Here is a 17,057-nt window from a genome sequence, read left to right as displayed (position 1 = left end):
ATTGTTTTTATGTTATATTACTGTTTCAATGGAAAATGGTATTTTACGATGTAAATTTGTTCCCTTTTTTAGTTATTTTTTAGAGTGTATGACTTTATCTCATAATTGTTCTTTTTATGTCAGAACTTTGAGGTTTCTTTTTATCTCATACTTTGGACTTTTTATCATAATTATTATTTATCAAAGCATGTTTTTTATATATGAAATGGGCCATATGTTTTAGATGTGTAGCCAACACTCTAAAAATGCTAGGTTAAAACAACCCAAGTTGGCTTAAAAATGGGCAAACCCAGCGACTGGGATAAATGTTTGCCCAACCTGTTGGGTAGTTTTATTTAACTCAACTATTGTTTAAAAATTACTGTATTGCTTGCTTAAAATGAACCCAAAGTATGTTGGAAATGAACATTTATTATTAAGTTTAATGAATAATAGTTAAACAATAAGCATTTATAAAACTGCTTATTAATAAATGTTCACCTTTTGATTTTTATTGTTGCCTCTAGTAATTATGTGTTTGATTTTTAATTTCCAACCTATTTTGGGTTCATTTTATGCCAGCCATATAGTCATTTTTAAACAATAGTTGACTTAAATAAAACTGCCCAGCATGTTGGGCAAACATTTTACCCAACTGCTGGGTTAAAACAACCCAGTCACTGGGTTTGTCCATTTTCAACCCAACTTGGGTTGTTTTTAACCCAGCTTTTTTTTGAGTGTACATACAGAATATGGCATGTGGTTGCCCCACACGTATATACAGTATATACAGCAGGATGGAGATGATTAAACGAAAGTGAGAGCAACTATTACGTGCACCATTTTCTGTGCTGATAAGACCATAATGCATCTCTCTTCTGGGTGGGGTCTTAATGAGCAAACTGATCTTGTGAATTAAGACTAATTTACCACTTTCTAAAAGTCACTTGAAGAAATAATTGCATTACTGTTGCACAGATAGGATCTCTTGGCCCTTCTCTTACATTCATGCCACCACCCCTTCTGAAACTGAACACCTGACCTTTGACTTATTATCAGAGATTATGACTTCCAGAAAGAACTCGCTGTTTTCTTCCTCTCTACCGATGGTCACCTTTACTAATCGATTCCCATGGGCACTACAGATGCATCTGGTCTATCCCATCCATGAATGATCCATGAGACTTGGAGGATACTCTCAGTTTGACAATGTAATATTTGGACACCAAAGACAAGGGAAATGGTTCCGTAATTTCAAAGATAACAAATTATACTGTTATACAAATTATTTAAATCTTAATTTACATCTATGGACACTGATGTTTACTCAGCAAGACGTTTTCCCGTGCTATCTGTTCCTCTCCCGGGATTATCTCTGTTTGTATGGAGCTCTACAGCTCTTCACGGGGTTAGATATGGAGATAAAGTTTGGATCAACAGGAAGAGCCCTGCTCGTAGACCGGAGAGTCATGGGATTATCCTCCCATCCCTTGTCATCTTTCCCTGTACATACATCTTTTACGGCACTTTTCCATCTTTTTGCCACTGTAATCGTCAGTGGAAAACGATCACATCTCTTTCACGCTTACCCTTTTCTCTCTTTTTTATGGAAGCTTGTTTCCAACACAGGATAAAAATATAATTGCAACCTTTTTAACTCACAATTCAGACTTTTTTTCTCATAATTGTAAGCTCTAAACGCATAACTATTGTAATTTCTGACTTTTTCCCACAAGAATTCTGCAATTTGCACTTGCAATTTTGACTAATTTCCTCTGAGTTTTGAGATACAACTCATAATTTTGTTTTTTGGGTTGTTTTTTCCTGAAATGGAATAAAAAAGTAATTGTGGCTTTTTATCTTACCAAAACTTTTTTCTTGCCATTGCAAGTTTATATATCTTTATATCTGACCTTTCTTCTCAGTATTGCAAGAAATACTTTTTTCTTAGTGGAAAAAAGCTTCCATTCTTTTTATTGTGTGTGTGTTTGCGTGTATTGCATTCCCAAAAATCAATTTGATGTTTTTTTCCCGACATCACTGTGTGGACGTAAATTTTTTTGACGTCAATTTGATGGTTTTTTTCAACGTCAATTGGACATCAGTGAATGGATATCAACTATGACCAACAGCGTTTTTGAAAATCTACTTACCCCACCTTTAAAGCAACTTGTACACCTTAACAGATTTGTATTATTAGAATGACAGTGGCTAAATGCATCGCATATTGAACTAGGCAGATGTGTTTTTTATTGTGGCGACTTGCTTGTTGACTTTATCCTGCTGGAGTGGCTTACTTGGAAGAAATAGTGAGGATTACTTATCTAGGTGGTTATCCATGCTTGTTTAGAGAGCTTTAATTATTTTGTGGATTGCTACAGTATGTTATTATGAGTGATGGTGGCTGAAAATCTTGTAATTAATGCTGTAGTTTATAATGTCTTAAAATGTATAAAGTGATTCAGGTTATTCCATTGTTTGATTATTGCTGCTTCTGCAGAGCAAGTACGGGATTTGCTACTGCCAATACATACACGACACGCTGCTGTGAGCAAGTAAGACATTCTGCTGCTGTACAATATAGTGTACATGAATTACCTGTAGCAGATCTATACAGGTGGAGCTGGGGAAGGTGGAGGGTTTATGAAAGCGTGCTGCACTGCTAAGGCAAATGCTATTTGTGTATTTGAAGACTGAGCATGCAAGCTCATTGGCTACTAATACAGCAGGAACCAATCATCTGTGTCTTATAGATAATGATGTGATTAAGAGCAGTTGAGTTAAGGACCTATTAGCCTGCGCATTTAACCGATCATCTCTTCCTACTAGTTTATTTATAGCATCCAATAAACATGAATGAACATGAGAAGGAATGTTGTTTCAAATGCGGAAAGATGTCAGTACACACCATTTTTCAGTTGAAGTCCACCGAGGATAATCTTCTGGCGGATTCGGCGTTCTGATTGGTTAGATTGCTTGTCAATCAAACTCCCGGGGAAGGGTCAATTGGACATCAGTGTGTGGATGTCAAATTGTCGTCAATTTTTTGGTGTCAAATTGATGTTTTTTTTCGACATCTATTTGACATCAGTGTGTGGACGTCAAATTGACATAAATTTTTTGACGTCAATTTGATGGCTTTTTTACGACATCAATTTGACATCAGTGTGTGGACGTCAAGTTGACGTAAAAAATTGATGTCAATTTGATGGGGTTTTTTTCAACATCAATTGGACATCTGTGTGTTGATGTCAAATTGACGTAAAAAAAAATTGATGTCAATTTGATGGCTTTTTTTGACATCAATTTGACATCAGTGTGTTGACGTCAAGTTGACGTCAGTTTTTTAATGTCAATTTGAAAGCTTTTTTCGACATCAATTTGACATCAGTGTGTGGACGTCAAATTGACGTAAAAAATTGATGTAAAAAAATTGAATTTGGTGGGGTTTTTTCGACATCAATTTGACATGAGTGTGTGGACGTCAAATTGATGTCAATTTGATGTTTTTTCAACATTTGGACATCACTGTGTTGACCTCAAGCGAGGACAGTACAGTAATCACGCACTTTTAACTCCTTGAGGTAAATGGGTATAAAATGCTCAAGTAATGTTGAACAACAAATCTAGATAAAATTGAAATCGCTATATGGCTTAGTGATTATGAAAGTGCATGTGATTGTGGATGACTGACAAGCACGAGTCTGGAGAAACAAGTGTTTATTTATTTATTATCAGTGTTGAGAAACGTGGCCTACATGTGTTGCATTATTGTGTTATCCACCCGTGTTTTTAAGATTCGTTAAATGACGGACGCTACAGTAGGCCTAACACAACCCCTTGTTATATGTTGGACTTGATATTCTTGAATACTCAATTCGTTATGCTATTATTGGACTCCTGTCTATTCATTGTCAACTGTTTTCTATAAATATGTTTGTATTGGCTAACATTTATTCAGTTAATGAGTGTCCTGTTTAAAATGTGCAATGTTCAAACGCAAAGACAGCACATTACAAATATAGAAACCCTTTTTTTCTGTGGGATTTAGTATCATATTTGGATATTGGAATAATAAATTAAGTATTTTAAATTAATCACATGTAAACTCAATGTTTTTACTGTTTCCTAAGGGTTTTGTTAATTTTAGACTAGTTGTGATTACAAAACCTGTTTAAACGACTGTCAGTCTAGTCATAGTGCGTAAATATAACCTACTTGAAATTACAAACCAAAAAATTATTTTAGTTCATATTAAATAATTGAATGCAATTCACTTGTGGTTGTCAGTTTGTATAAGCACACATTATGTAATGCAATATTAATCATGTATTTAAAAAAAAACAAAAAATGCTTTTGAGCAGGTGTAGTGACATTTTTGAATTGGGTCAAATTCCCAAAAAAATTTAACAGTCAAAATTACATTTACAAAGATAGGTGTGTGTGCATTTTTGTGACAAATCAGGACACAAATTTGTATAATGACATGGGTATGACAGGTATTACAAGGAGAGGGTGAATTATGATAACATTACCCCATGTCCCCATTCAAAAGGCTTATAAATCATACAGAATTGTTTTTTTTTGTTTGTTTTTTTGATAAGGTAAAAAATGTGCACAGTTTTCTGTGATGGTTAGGTTTAGGGGTAGGGTTGGTATTAGGCATAGAAAATACGTTTTTTACAGTATAAAAACCATTACGCCTCTGGAATGTGCCCACAATTCACAAAAACAAACTTTGTGTGTGTGTGTGTGTGGTAGCATCCCAAATGTCCCTCACTATGACCTGTCGTTTTTCACTTTGACAGTTTAATCAGAGTTCAACTACACTACTGCAAGCTTCATCCATCCTGGCCTCCTCTCCTCCCTCCTGTCCATCCCTTTTTCCATCTTTTTCACTCTTGTCCCTCCCTTTTTCCATAAATCTGCCTCCATCTGTCTCTCTCTGTCAGCTGTCCATCCACTTGTATGTATGCATAAATGGACCCAAAGTGGTTTCACTCCATTATAAGTCCTGTTTCACTGCGGAAGGAACTGGAGAAACCTCCCAGAGTGAAATCATATCTTCTCAGTAAAAGAGAAGGCAACTCATCGTGTGACCCGTAGTGTTATTACGAGAGCCCACCATGTTTAATAGCAGCAGAGAACAGAGGCACACAGGTTATGATGCAGAGAGGGCAGATTGATCGCTCCCTTGACAGACTGATGGTAGTAAATCTACTACTGTGAGCACAACAACAGTGTAACTCTATCTATTTTTAGTGCACCTTAAGCAAAGCCCTTTCTTCTAGCAACCTTTCCCAACTGCTGTGTAAACTTTAATGAAATAAAGTGAGTTTGCTCTCATCTTTCACTTTGTGGAAGCTAATGGGGATCCAAATAAACAATAAATGCACAAAAAACACATGGACATGATTCTGAGATGTTAAAGGGTCAAAAAAAAGTCACACTTTGGTCATCAAAAATGACCGACATAGGAAATGAATGGGAAATAAGAAAAAATACGAAATCTCAGGGAATATTTTGGTGGTACAAACTACAAATCAGCCACTGTGCAGAAAAAAAGTGCAAAGTGCAATTGTCTCACACACACATATATATATGAACTAGCGCGACTACAACACAGAGCATGTTTCTGCAAATGTGTGAAATAATATCAATAATTCAGCCACAATGTACTAAAAAAATGAACAGCAAGGAAGAAGTTACACAAGAGTACAAAAAAGACACACCCACTCAAACACACACACTCACTTACACACAGACACACTATTATACACACAAAAATGAACTGGTGTGGCTGTAACAATATGGTTAAATTTAGCCAAAAGACATAAATAAGAGGTTGAAATCAGATCAGACCCAGATTGATTAAACTGTGATAAAGCATACCTGTTCCTTTTTTATTTACATTTTTATTAAATTTTGATGTTATGTGTAACAAAATGTTATCCTCTGCGTTCAGGTTTGACTGTAGTAAAATTAATGCAAAACCTGACACTTCAAATCAACATTTCAAACTAAAAAAAGTAGTCTTTGAGAATGTCTACAGCCCGGAACACACCAAGTGGATGATTTTTGTTCATCAGCAGACTAAGTTTTCTCAGCGTGTTCTGCACCGTCGGCTGAAGTTGGTCCTCGTCGGCTTTTTTCGGCCGATTCCACAAATTGAATCGGCGTTAGCTCTTCGATCAGTTGGACCATCTGATCATTCTGATTGGCTGGTCAGCTACTGCCACCTGCTGGTACGGTAAGGCATTTCTTCTTACACAGGCGCAGAATGGACGTGCCAACGGGTGTCGAGCGTCGGTTTGGTGTGTCGACAACTTTGGACCCAGACGCTGCCAACATGAGCCAACCCCGCAGTCTGCTTTCGTCGCCACTAGTTCGTCGGCGTCGGCTTGGTGTGTTCAAATCCACAACTTAATAAAAATAAGTATGTTACATCATGGCATTAGCCTACATAAAGTTTTTCTTTTTTGATTCCCACCAGATTGGAACTAATGTACCTTCAAAAATTGGATTTTAAATGCCGTAAATGCCTTGCTTTACTGCTTTAATTGAAAAATTTAATTGAAAAAATAATGATGTATTATTTTCAATGGGAAAAAGTAGCTAATAAGAATTGTATAAATATTGTATTATAAAATCCCCTCAAAATTCTATATCTATCTATCTATCGATCTATCAAATAAAACATATATATTATCTATATATCTATCATGATTTCATTAATTCCTCAGAACTAAAAAATAAGAAAAAATAAAAATAGACAAATAAGACAATTGCTGACATACACTCAGAGTATAGAGTTATTAAATACATTTGGAAAGTAGATCATTTGTTCGTGGAAGTATCTGATGACAAAGTTTAAGTAAAAGAATTTAAGATCATACAAAAACTGCTGATTTTTATTGATTCATAGAGATATGTGAGATTACTGCAGTTTTTCTCTCATCCAGAAAACAAGACTTAAGCAAAAGCCTCCAATTGCTCGCCATTCAATCTCATTGTCTAAAGCCAACAACTGAGACATTTCCTTCGTGATATTTCTGTCCTGTTGGCACAGACAGAAGGTGAAAGGGAAACAGTTATCACATCCTGTTAGAATAGGTGTGACATTTCCAGTTTAACCTGCAATTATTTCAGCAATCAACAATTAGTCAGAGTCTGTGAATGTTTTTATGACACCATTAGTGCAATGAACCTCTGGGGTCAGACAATGAAAGTGAGACAAAACGACAGACATTGACAAACCAGTACCAAAACGTGTGTTCAGGTCTAGAGGCCTTTATGGCCTGCTATCACAGCATCAACAGATCTTCTCTCAGACAGTAAGACTCCAAACATCAGTTTCTTCTGCTCAGCATTCCTCCTCCAGACGCCCAGGCAATGGCCTCTCATGCTCAATAAAATAGTGCAAGGAGGGGAGTCACCATGGCAACCAATAAGGACCGCATCTGGCAAGATAGAAGTCTAAATGCCCGGGATATCAGTGAACATTTGGCTGCTCTGTGACCCGAGTGTGTGCATATGCATGTATATGTAGGTTAAATGATGTGTGTGAGGGGGAGGGGAGTGAATTTAATAGCCCTGATGGGATTAATCTGAATAGTGTTTCTGTTGTTAGGTTCAAATGAAGCATTAATGAGACACATGCGATCTTGGATGTATTTTTGCACTGGCCTCATTGCAGTGCATATTGGGATTGTCTTCACTGCAAGAGATGCATTTGATGCTTCCATAGAATGCCAAAGAAAATACTTTATTTGGCAAGTATGCATTTAATTCAAAAGTGACAGTAAAGACATACAATGTCACAAAAGGTTTCTGTCAATTAAACTGCTGTTCAGCAAATCACCATATTAGAATGATTTCTGAAGGATCATGTGACACTGAAGACTGGAGTGGTGATGCTGAAAATTCAATATTGAACATTTGAACAGTTTATGTGTTTAGGAAAGATCATGTCTTCATGTAAGCACTCAGTTCAGTCACAAAGAGAGAAAGAGAGCTGAACACAGCTGCACTTCAACAGCTGTAATCAACACTTCACTATTACCATGACTTGGGAACATTGAGGAAGCAACAGGTGCACAGGATCTGGAAGAAATGTGAGAGCTACAATGCAGACTTGTGATTTTCTTAGAAAAAGACAGAGGTGGAAAAAAGGCAGCAGTGTACATTTTAAGATTAAATTAATCTCTGTAACAAGCACACATGCAGCTGTTGTGCTGCTTTACAGCTGCTGTGATGGGAAACTCTCTCACAGTCCAAGTGACCGTTGGGAAAATCAGGCCTGTATATTACATGTGATTGATGACTGACCCCCTTCATTATATACACACACTAACGCACTAGAGCAAGGATGAATTAAAACTGATCAAAAGTGACAGTAAACAAAACTTTAATTCCAAAATAAACAAAGAACAAAACGAAAGTAATGCTACACAAACATAATAAAACATAAAATAATATCCAGGCCTGGTCCTCTCTCGTCCTTCACTGTCGTCGCTCCTCCTTTTATGCTTCCGGAGCTCCTCCGTGAGAGACTCGAGGCCGGTGCGCCTCCCAGGTGGAGCTTGTTAACTCTCGCACCACCGGCTTCGCGCCGTTCCCTCACGGCTCTCGCCCGCCCTGGTCTCCACACTCACCCTCATGTCATTCCAAAACCACAAGACCTTCGTTCATCTTCAGAACACAAATTAAGATATTTTTGATGAAATCCAAGAGTTTTTTTTATTTCCCACAGAAAGCAACCTTCAAGGCTGCCACATTCAAGGTCCAGAAAAGTAGTAAGTAGTCAAAAACAAAACAAAAATAACAACTTTATCCAGCAATTTTTCCTCTTCCTTCTCAGACTAGTAAACAGTTGACGCAGTGCAGATCTTCTGTGTTTACGTCAGAACACCGGCGTTCTGATGTAAACACGGAAGCTCTTCACTGCGTCAACTGCGTATGAGTCTGACAAGGAAGAGGAAAAATTTTATTTTTGTTTTGTTTTTGCGCACAAAAAGTATTCTCAATGCTTTATAACATTAAGGTTGAACCACTGTAGTCACGTTGAATATTTAACAGTGTTTTTACTGCTTCTATGGACCTTGAATGAGGTAATTTCATTGCTTTCTAGTGGAGATAAAAAAACTCTTGGATTTTATCAAAAATATCTTAATTTGTATTCCAAAGATGAACGAATGTCTTGTGGGTTTGGAATGACATGAGGGAGAGTAATTAATGACTGAATTTTCATTTTTGGGTGAACTAACCCTTTAAGCAGCACACCTGTATTCAAAATCAATAATAAGAAATGTTTCTGAGCAGTAAATCACCATATCAGAATGATTTCTGAAGGATCATGTGACACTGAAAACTGGAGTAATGATGCTGAAAATTCAGCAAATTACATTTTAAAGGTGCCCTAGAATTAAAAATGTAATTTATCTTGGCATAGTCAAATAACAAGAGTTCAGTACATGGAAATGACATACAGTGAATCTCAAACTCCATTGTTTCCTCCTCCTTATATAAATCTCATTTGTTTAAAAGACCTCCGAAGAACAGGAGAATCTCAACATAACACCGACTGTTACCTAACAGTCGGGATCATTAATATGTATGACCCCAATATTTGCATATGCCAGCCCATGTTCAAGGCATTACACTAGGGCAGTCAGTATTAACGTCTGGATCTGTGCACAGCTGAATCATCAGACTAAGTAAGCAAGTAAGAACAATAGCGACAAATGGCAGATGGAGCGATAATAACTGACATGATAACATGATATTTTTAGTGATATTTGTAAATTGTCTTTCTAAATGTTTCATTAGCATGTTGCTAATGTACTCTTAAATGTGGTTAAAGTTAACATTGTTTCTTACTGTATTCATGGAGACGAGCTGTTATTTTCATTATTAAACACTTGCAGTCTGTATAATTCATAAACACAACTTCATTCTTTATAAATCTCTCCAACAGTGTAGCATTAGCCGTTAGCCACGGAGCATAGCCTCAAATTCATTCAGAATCAAATGTAAACAATATAACAGTATACAATACTCACATAATCCAACGCATGCATGCAGTATGCATGACGAACACTTTGTAAAGATCCATTTTGAGGGTTATATTAGCTGTTTAAACTTTGTAAATGCACTGTTTAAGGCAAGCGCGAGCTCCTTGGGCAGGGAGTGTGAGCATTTAAAGGGGCCACAACCTGAATCTGCATTTTGGGTATTTTGAGCCTAAACTTCACAGACACATTCAGGGGACACCTTAGACTTATATTACATCCTGTAAAAAAAAACGTTCAATGGCACCTTTAAAAAACAATCAGAAAGAATTTAGTTATTTTAACTTGCACTAAACCTGGAATATTCCTTTAATGGTTCTTGTAGTTCTAACAGTGTTCTGGCTACAGATGGGATTTCTGGACTGTGACATCAGCAGTTGTGTGGTCTAGTATGTCCTTCCAGTTGAGGCATGTGGGAACCTGAGGACAGAGCCAAACACAAGTCATGCACTGGTTGTGAGACATTTCAGCAAACCTCACATAATCAAGAACGTTGCGAGGCAGCTGAAAGAAATGAGAAATTCAAAAAATGAGGCTAGGGAAGAATAACATACACGCCATGAAACACAGAATTGAGTACACAAAAACAACAGCATCATCAAAACCACTTCTTTCTGTGGTCCTCTCACTTCCTTCTCCATTCAACTCAGCAGAGGAATCATACAGATAGTAAATCCCTTTTCTAATTAAAAATGCAAAATCTAGCCCACTTTTGCCTTCCACTAATGTGCGGTAAGAGCTATGATGCGCCTGCCGTTGCAACTTTCCAACCCTGCTTCTCTTGCTTCTCTGTTTAAATCTCAGTAATGTAAATCTCTCTCTCTCACACACACGCACACACACACTCCTGAGCCTGAAGTGTGGGTGAAGATTTTCAGACATCAAAAATACAAATGACTTTCAAGTTAGCAGCCAGTGATTCATGCGGAGAGATTCATACTCTGGCACATATGAGAAATGTCACCATTTGCTCAATTGCAACCCTGCAGCCTGGCATTTCACTAAACCTTATTTAACCTACATATCATATCTTTTTGCTAGAGTCCAAACATTTCAGCCTCTCTTTGATCTTACTGTAACATTTTTTTCCAATGCACAAGATGGCTTAGTTCCTAAAACCAGAACAGATAAGTAAAGAAAAGACTCTCTGAGCAAACTGACGCTATTTTTCTTTTTTAGATTAACTGGATAATACACATTTTAAGCAAAATCACACTGGAATAAACATTCAACCTAAACAGTCTGTCTATCTATATATTATCTACATTTAACTATTATTATTATTATTATGCACTGGTTTGCTAATAATTTTCTTTTCTTTTTATCGTACGCTCTCTCTAACGGGGATGTCATGCTGTGCAGCTCAAGCTGCCTTCAAAAAGAAACAGTAATGTCTCAAAGGCAATGTCTCCAAACTGGGTCGTTTGAGTAGGCACAGGATCTTATAGACGGAGGAAAGCTGTGGTTGAGGTTGAGAACAATGTGCGCACAGAAAGACTGTTTTGTGCTCTTGCAGTTTTCATTTGTCCTGGGAACTGCAGGTAGGCTGCCCTTACAATGCAGCCAAACAAGAGATTCTGTTTCAGTTTAAACTCAATATAATTTTCTACTAAGAATTATTTTAATTCAGAGCCATGGCAGCCACGGGGGAGTAATCATTAGTCATTTAAGGATGTTTGTCTTTTGGTAAATTGGACACTATCTATTTGTGTCTTGACATACGTGTGTGAGTGTATCTGTGTGATATGTAAAAGCTGCAGTACAGGATTGGGCTAAGCTCTGAAAAGTCTAGCACATATATACTGTTTTAAAGGTTTTGACCTCACTGCAATTCCCATGATAATTCTCTTTTCTCTCTGTTTGGAGTCATTCACATGCAGTTCTCATGAAAAATGCAGTACTCCATCGGCAAGATTTAATACTACGAAGTGAGCTTGTGCAAGCAGAAAATATGAAGTACATTACTGAACACAAAAATAGGTTTGCACACACTTACACACACGCACTCACTCCCTAAGGGAAGCATGTGAGCATAAGGTAAAAAATCAGGCTGAAGCTCTGGCAGACCAGTGATTAGAAATTACAGTAAACAGGAAATGCTTTTTGAATGAATCCAGTTTAAAGGAACACTCCACTTTTTTTGAAAACAGGCTCCTTTTCCAACTCCCCTAGAGTTAAACAGTTGAGTTTTACCGTTTTCGAATCCATTCAGCCGATCTCCGGTTCTGGCGGTACCACTTTTAGCATAGCTTAGCATAGTTCATTGAATCTGATTAGACCGTTAGCATCACGCTTAAAAATGACCAAAGAGTTTTGATATTTTTCCTATTTAAAACTTGACTCTTCTGTAGTTACATCGTGTACTAAGACCAACGGAAAATGTAAAGTTGCGATTTTCTAGGCTGATATGGCTAGGAACTATACTCTCATTCAGGCGTAATAATCAAGGAACTTTGCTGCCGTATCATGGCTGCATCAGTGCAATGATATTACGCAGCGCCCGTGAGCCCCTGCTTGCACAGGGAATGTGCCTTGCAACCATGGAGACGTTTGTGAGAGACGCTGCGTAATATCATTGCGCCTGCTGCAGCCATGATACGGCAGCAAAGTTCCTTGATTATTACGCCTGAATGAGAGTATAGTTCCTAGCCATTAGAAAATCACAACTTTTTATTTTCCGTTGGTCTTAGTACACGATGTAACTACAGAAGAGTCAAATTTTAAATAGGAAAAATATCAAAACTCTTTGGTCATTTTTAAGCGCAATGCTAATGGTCTAATTAGATTCAATGAACTATGCTAAGCTATGCTAAAAGTGGTACCGCCAGAACCGGAGATCAGCTGAATAGATTCGAAAACGGTAAAACTCAACTGTTTAACTCTAGGGGAGTTGGAAAAGGAGCCTGTTTTCAAAAAAAGTGGAGTGTTCCTTTAAGAGTATCTGATTTTAGCTCTGTTCGAAAAGATAGTGAGCCTTCTAAGGCAGAATCCTAACTTCATAACGGATTGATTTTGAACACTAAACAACAATAAGCAGCAACTTCACACACTACACAAATAGTACTCCTCTCAAGAGATTTGACTGAGTTTGCTATTAGCATGTTGCTAAGCTAACATTTCAATACTCTAATAATCTAAACATAGGACGCATAAAAACTGGATAAAATGCTACATTTTTAATTAAATTGAACTGTTCTTATCTACATTTTTCAATATTTCTCTTGCGTCATCTGCTATTGTGCATTTATTTTTTCACTGAGCTCATTGCAATGCATTGTTAAATCCATAGGCAGCTCATTTAGGTTTTGAAACAGAGCATCTGATACTACAGAATGGACATGACTGAATCATTATATTCTTTTCACAAATATGTTCATATTAGAGGCCTATACATATTTGGCTAAGCTGGATAGATCTCAGAGAGCATTTGGGGGAGATCAGACTAGCTTTGCCTGTCCTGTGGTTCAAAGCCTCTTATTCTACCTGAACGGGACCTAATTCTACAACCCCCTGCCACAGAGCCCTGGGGAACCTCCTGTTGGTGCTCTGAGACACAGCTCAGCACAGTCAGGGGTGGAGGAGGTTCACAAACAGTGCGACAAAAGTGTGGAGGAAAAATACTTATGGATTTACGTTAACACGAATGAATTGCCTTACAAAAGCCTCTAATATGAGACTGAGGGGTCAGTGTGATGTGTAAATCTAATGTGCAACTGTTAGACTGCAGTTGTAATTAAAGTTCAACTGTCAAAAAACACATCTAAAGACAATGTGTTCTGTGTGAACGGTTCCTAAGGATATTTTACAATTAACTTCAAAAAAACTTTCTAACATGCAGGATCCAAATGTATATTTTTTTGCCATGACAATGAATTGAGAGATTATACCATCCATAATATTTGTTTGCATCCATTCAGCAGTCATTACAGACATTTTAGTAGATGTTTTAAACCGCTTTATTGTGTCTCTATGTGCTACCTTTTAATTGTTTTTCTATATAGACATGCCCTAGGTGGACATCTTTAACTGTTGCGCCATGTCTGGCTGAGTCAAACCCTGCGTTCCAATGTCCATACTATCCATCCTAAATAGTATGTGAGATTAAAATAAGTGTGTCCCAAAGCATAGTATGTTGAAAAGAGTATGCCAAAAGTCCCCGGATGGTCTACTATTTCCGGTAGATTTTCGAAGTGTGGATCCGTGCACACTATAGAGGCTAATATTGCCCACAACCCATTGCGCATTGGACGAGGATTCAGTTCAGAACTACAAACACGAGTAAAAAGTGTTAAAAACTACAAAACATGGCGGATATACGCGATCGACGCTGAGAGATTTGAGTGACTAATAATCAGTTTAACCTGATAGAAAATATATATTTAATGTTACCCGTGTTATTTTTCATCTGCAAATACCAATGTGGACTTTTATAAAGATCCGAATGGCCATTAACTTTTAAATGCATCATTATGCATTAATAAGAGGAGAGTTCTCCACATGAAAGACCCGCGACTGCAGATCAACGTGCTGTATTTCTCTCCGATACGATAGGAAATTAACTAAATGAAATGTGGAGGATGTAAGATGATTGACAGGCCAGTTTACGGTGACAGGATGCGACAGCAAAAGTCCCTTTAAGGCAAGTCAATTCACTCGGCGGCCATCTTTGAAACACTCGGCCAGCTATTTTAGTCATGCAAGAAAAAAATAAATACATGTTAGCCTGGAATAGTATGTAAATAGTGTGTGAGTTTGTGTCCCAAAAAGCATAGAATGTTGAAAAGAGTTTGCCAAAAGTCCTTTGAAGGAGGATTCGGTTCAGAACTACAAACACAAATAAAAAGTGTTAAAAAACTACAAATATGGTGGATGTGCGTAACCGCCAGTTAAGTAGAGACGTTTAGATAAAGGGGTTTGAGTGACTAATAATCAACATTTAACATGATAAAAAATGAGTAGGATGTTAACTGTGACAAGATAATTACAAGATAACGCTATTTTATTTGTACGTGTATTTTACTAGGTGGCTAATTTGAACGAATTCATATGACCTCACTTGTACGAATTCATATGATTTGTCTAAACCCCAGTGACAGGTAGGTTTAGGGGCGGGATTAGGGGAAGGTCATTCGTACAAATTCATACGAATTTGGCAACTCGTAAAATACATACGATTTAGCAAAAAACGTATGAATGTAAAATACGTATGAATTGCCGTGAGATTGGGTTGGACTGGCCAGTTTAAAGGGTCAGTTCACCCAAAAATGAAAATAATGTAATTTATTACTCACCCTCATGCCGTTCTACGCCCATAAGACCTTCGTTCATCTTCGGAACAAAAGATATTTTTTATTAAATCCGATGGCTCAGTGAGGCCTGTATAGACAGCAATGGTACTTCCTCTCTCAAGATCCAGAAAGGTACTAAAAACATTTTAAATCAGTTCATGTGAGTTCAGTGGTTCTATGTTAATATTATAAAGTGACAAGAATATGTTTTGTGCACCAAAAAAAAAAAAAAAAAATTTTCAAAACACTGCTTCAGAGAGTTATGAATCTTTTGAGTCTAATCAGTGATTCGGATCGTGTATCAAACCACCAAACTGCTAAAATCACATAACTTTGGTGCTCCGATGAACTGATTTGATTCGTAAAGCTCCGAAGCTTCAAGGAGCAGTGCTATGAAATCGGCCATCACAAGATATTGTTAAAAAGTCATTATTTTGTTTTTTTTTGGCGCACAAAAAATATTCTCATCGCTTCATAATATTAATATTGAACCACTGTACTCACATGAACTGATTTAAATATGTTTTTAGTACCTTTATGGATCTTGAGAGAGGAAGTACCATTGCTGTCTATGCAGGCCTCACTGAGCCATCGGATTTCAACAAAAATATCTTAATTTGTGTTCCGAAGATGAGCGAAGTGTTTCAATGCAATGCAAATGGGGCTTTCAAGGGCAGCTGCAGTGACGCAATGACTTTACCAATTGGCGATTGGTTCTTTTATTTAGAAGGCGGGACTTATTCTGCCATATTGCGAGCGTTGCATTTTCTCCCATTCATAGTAATATGACTGCGCTGTCTTTGTATATCTAATGTCTTTGGTTGCGTTTAAATGAAATAGTCAAAGATGTCTGTAGAAATTATTATACATGAGTTATCAATAAAGTTGTTCTTAAAGGGGTTTGTTGCAACCAGCAACTATCATTTAAACCATGCATTATGTTGCAATTCCTAATAAAGTTGGCCAGTATTGCCAGCGTTTTTACTCACCCTTGTTGCTTGACAACCATAAATTTGGAACCCTGACTACATGCTTCAGGAACCACATCACACACTCTTGCGCACTCTTTTGACTCAGGTATTTCATCATAATGGCCAAAATGTGCGTCACAGGTCATGTGGGATGAGACAGGAAGGGTCTGAAATAATATGAGGCCTTTGTTGTGTTTCAGGCACTATTTCTCTGCTGTGCTAGTAACTAGTTGTGTGTGGGGGGTTTAAGGTCTACATTTATCTGTCGTCAACTTTACTCCCACTTCCTAAGTCGCTGACGTGTGATCACACAGCATGTTGAGTCTGCAGTCTGTGTCTTAAGGTCAGCTGAGATGTTTTCATAACAGTTTCAGTGGAGGAGCCTCACAGCACTCAGAGAAGCCTTTGTTTGGGTTGTTCCTTGTTTTTGTAATGCCGTTCTCAAGTACAGTCCGATCTGAGGTCCTGTTGATAGCGTATCAGTCGATTATGGCATTGAATTTGCAGTGGAGTTTCAAAATTTTTGACTTCTTAGATCACCAAATATGATGATACCCTTATGATGGATCCCCTTCCTAAATTATGAAAGACAAGAAGTTAAATATTTTCACGTATAAAGACACATTAATGGTGTGAAAATATAAATATTAAAAATGTAAACTATTAAATGGAAAAATATTTACTTTCTATTAATATTTCATTTTTGTTTAATCTATTTTTCTACCAACAATTAAAGGGTTAGTTAACCC

At 37.2% G+C, this 17,057-nt stretch overlaps 1 protein-coding gene across 1 annotated transcript in view; it reads right to left on the bottom strand.

The window, feature by feature from the left end:
* Window positions 1–8,988: 8,988 nt before the first annotated feature.
* The window catches only part of wu:fa11c10 (protein FAM110A), a 45,607-nt gene continuing 37,538 nt past the window's right edge, over window positions 8,989–17,057 (bottom strand). Inside the window, exon 2 of the transcript XR_010892842.1 lies at window positions 8,989–10,469. The gene's annotated coding sequence lies outside the window, so the exon portion shown is untranslated. The remainder of the gene's footprint in view (window positions 10,470–17,057) is intronic.

This window comes from Chanodichthys erythropterus, chromosome 20 (genome assembly GCF_024489055.1).
Source record: "Chanodichthys erythropterus isolate Z2021 chromosome 20, ASM2448905v1, whole genome shotgun sequence".
Classification (NCBI taxonomy): domain Eukaryota; kingdom Metazoa; phylum Chordata; class Actinopteri; order Cypriniformes; family Xenocyprididae; genus Chanodichthys; species Chanodichthys erythropterus.
The sequence above is the reverse complement of the archived record's forward strand: the minus strand, read 5'-3'. Positions and strand labels throughout refer to the sequence as shown.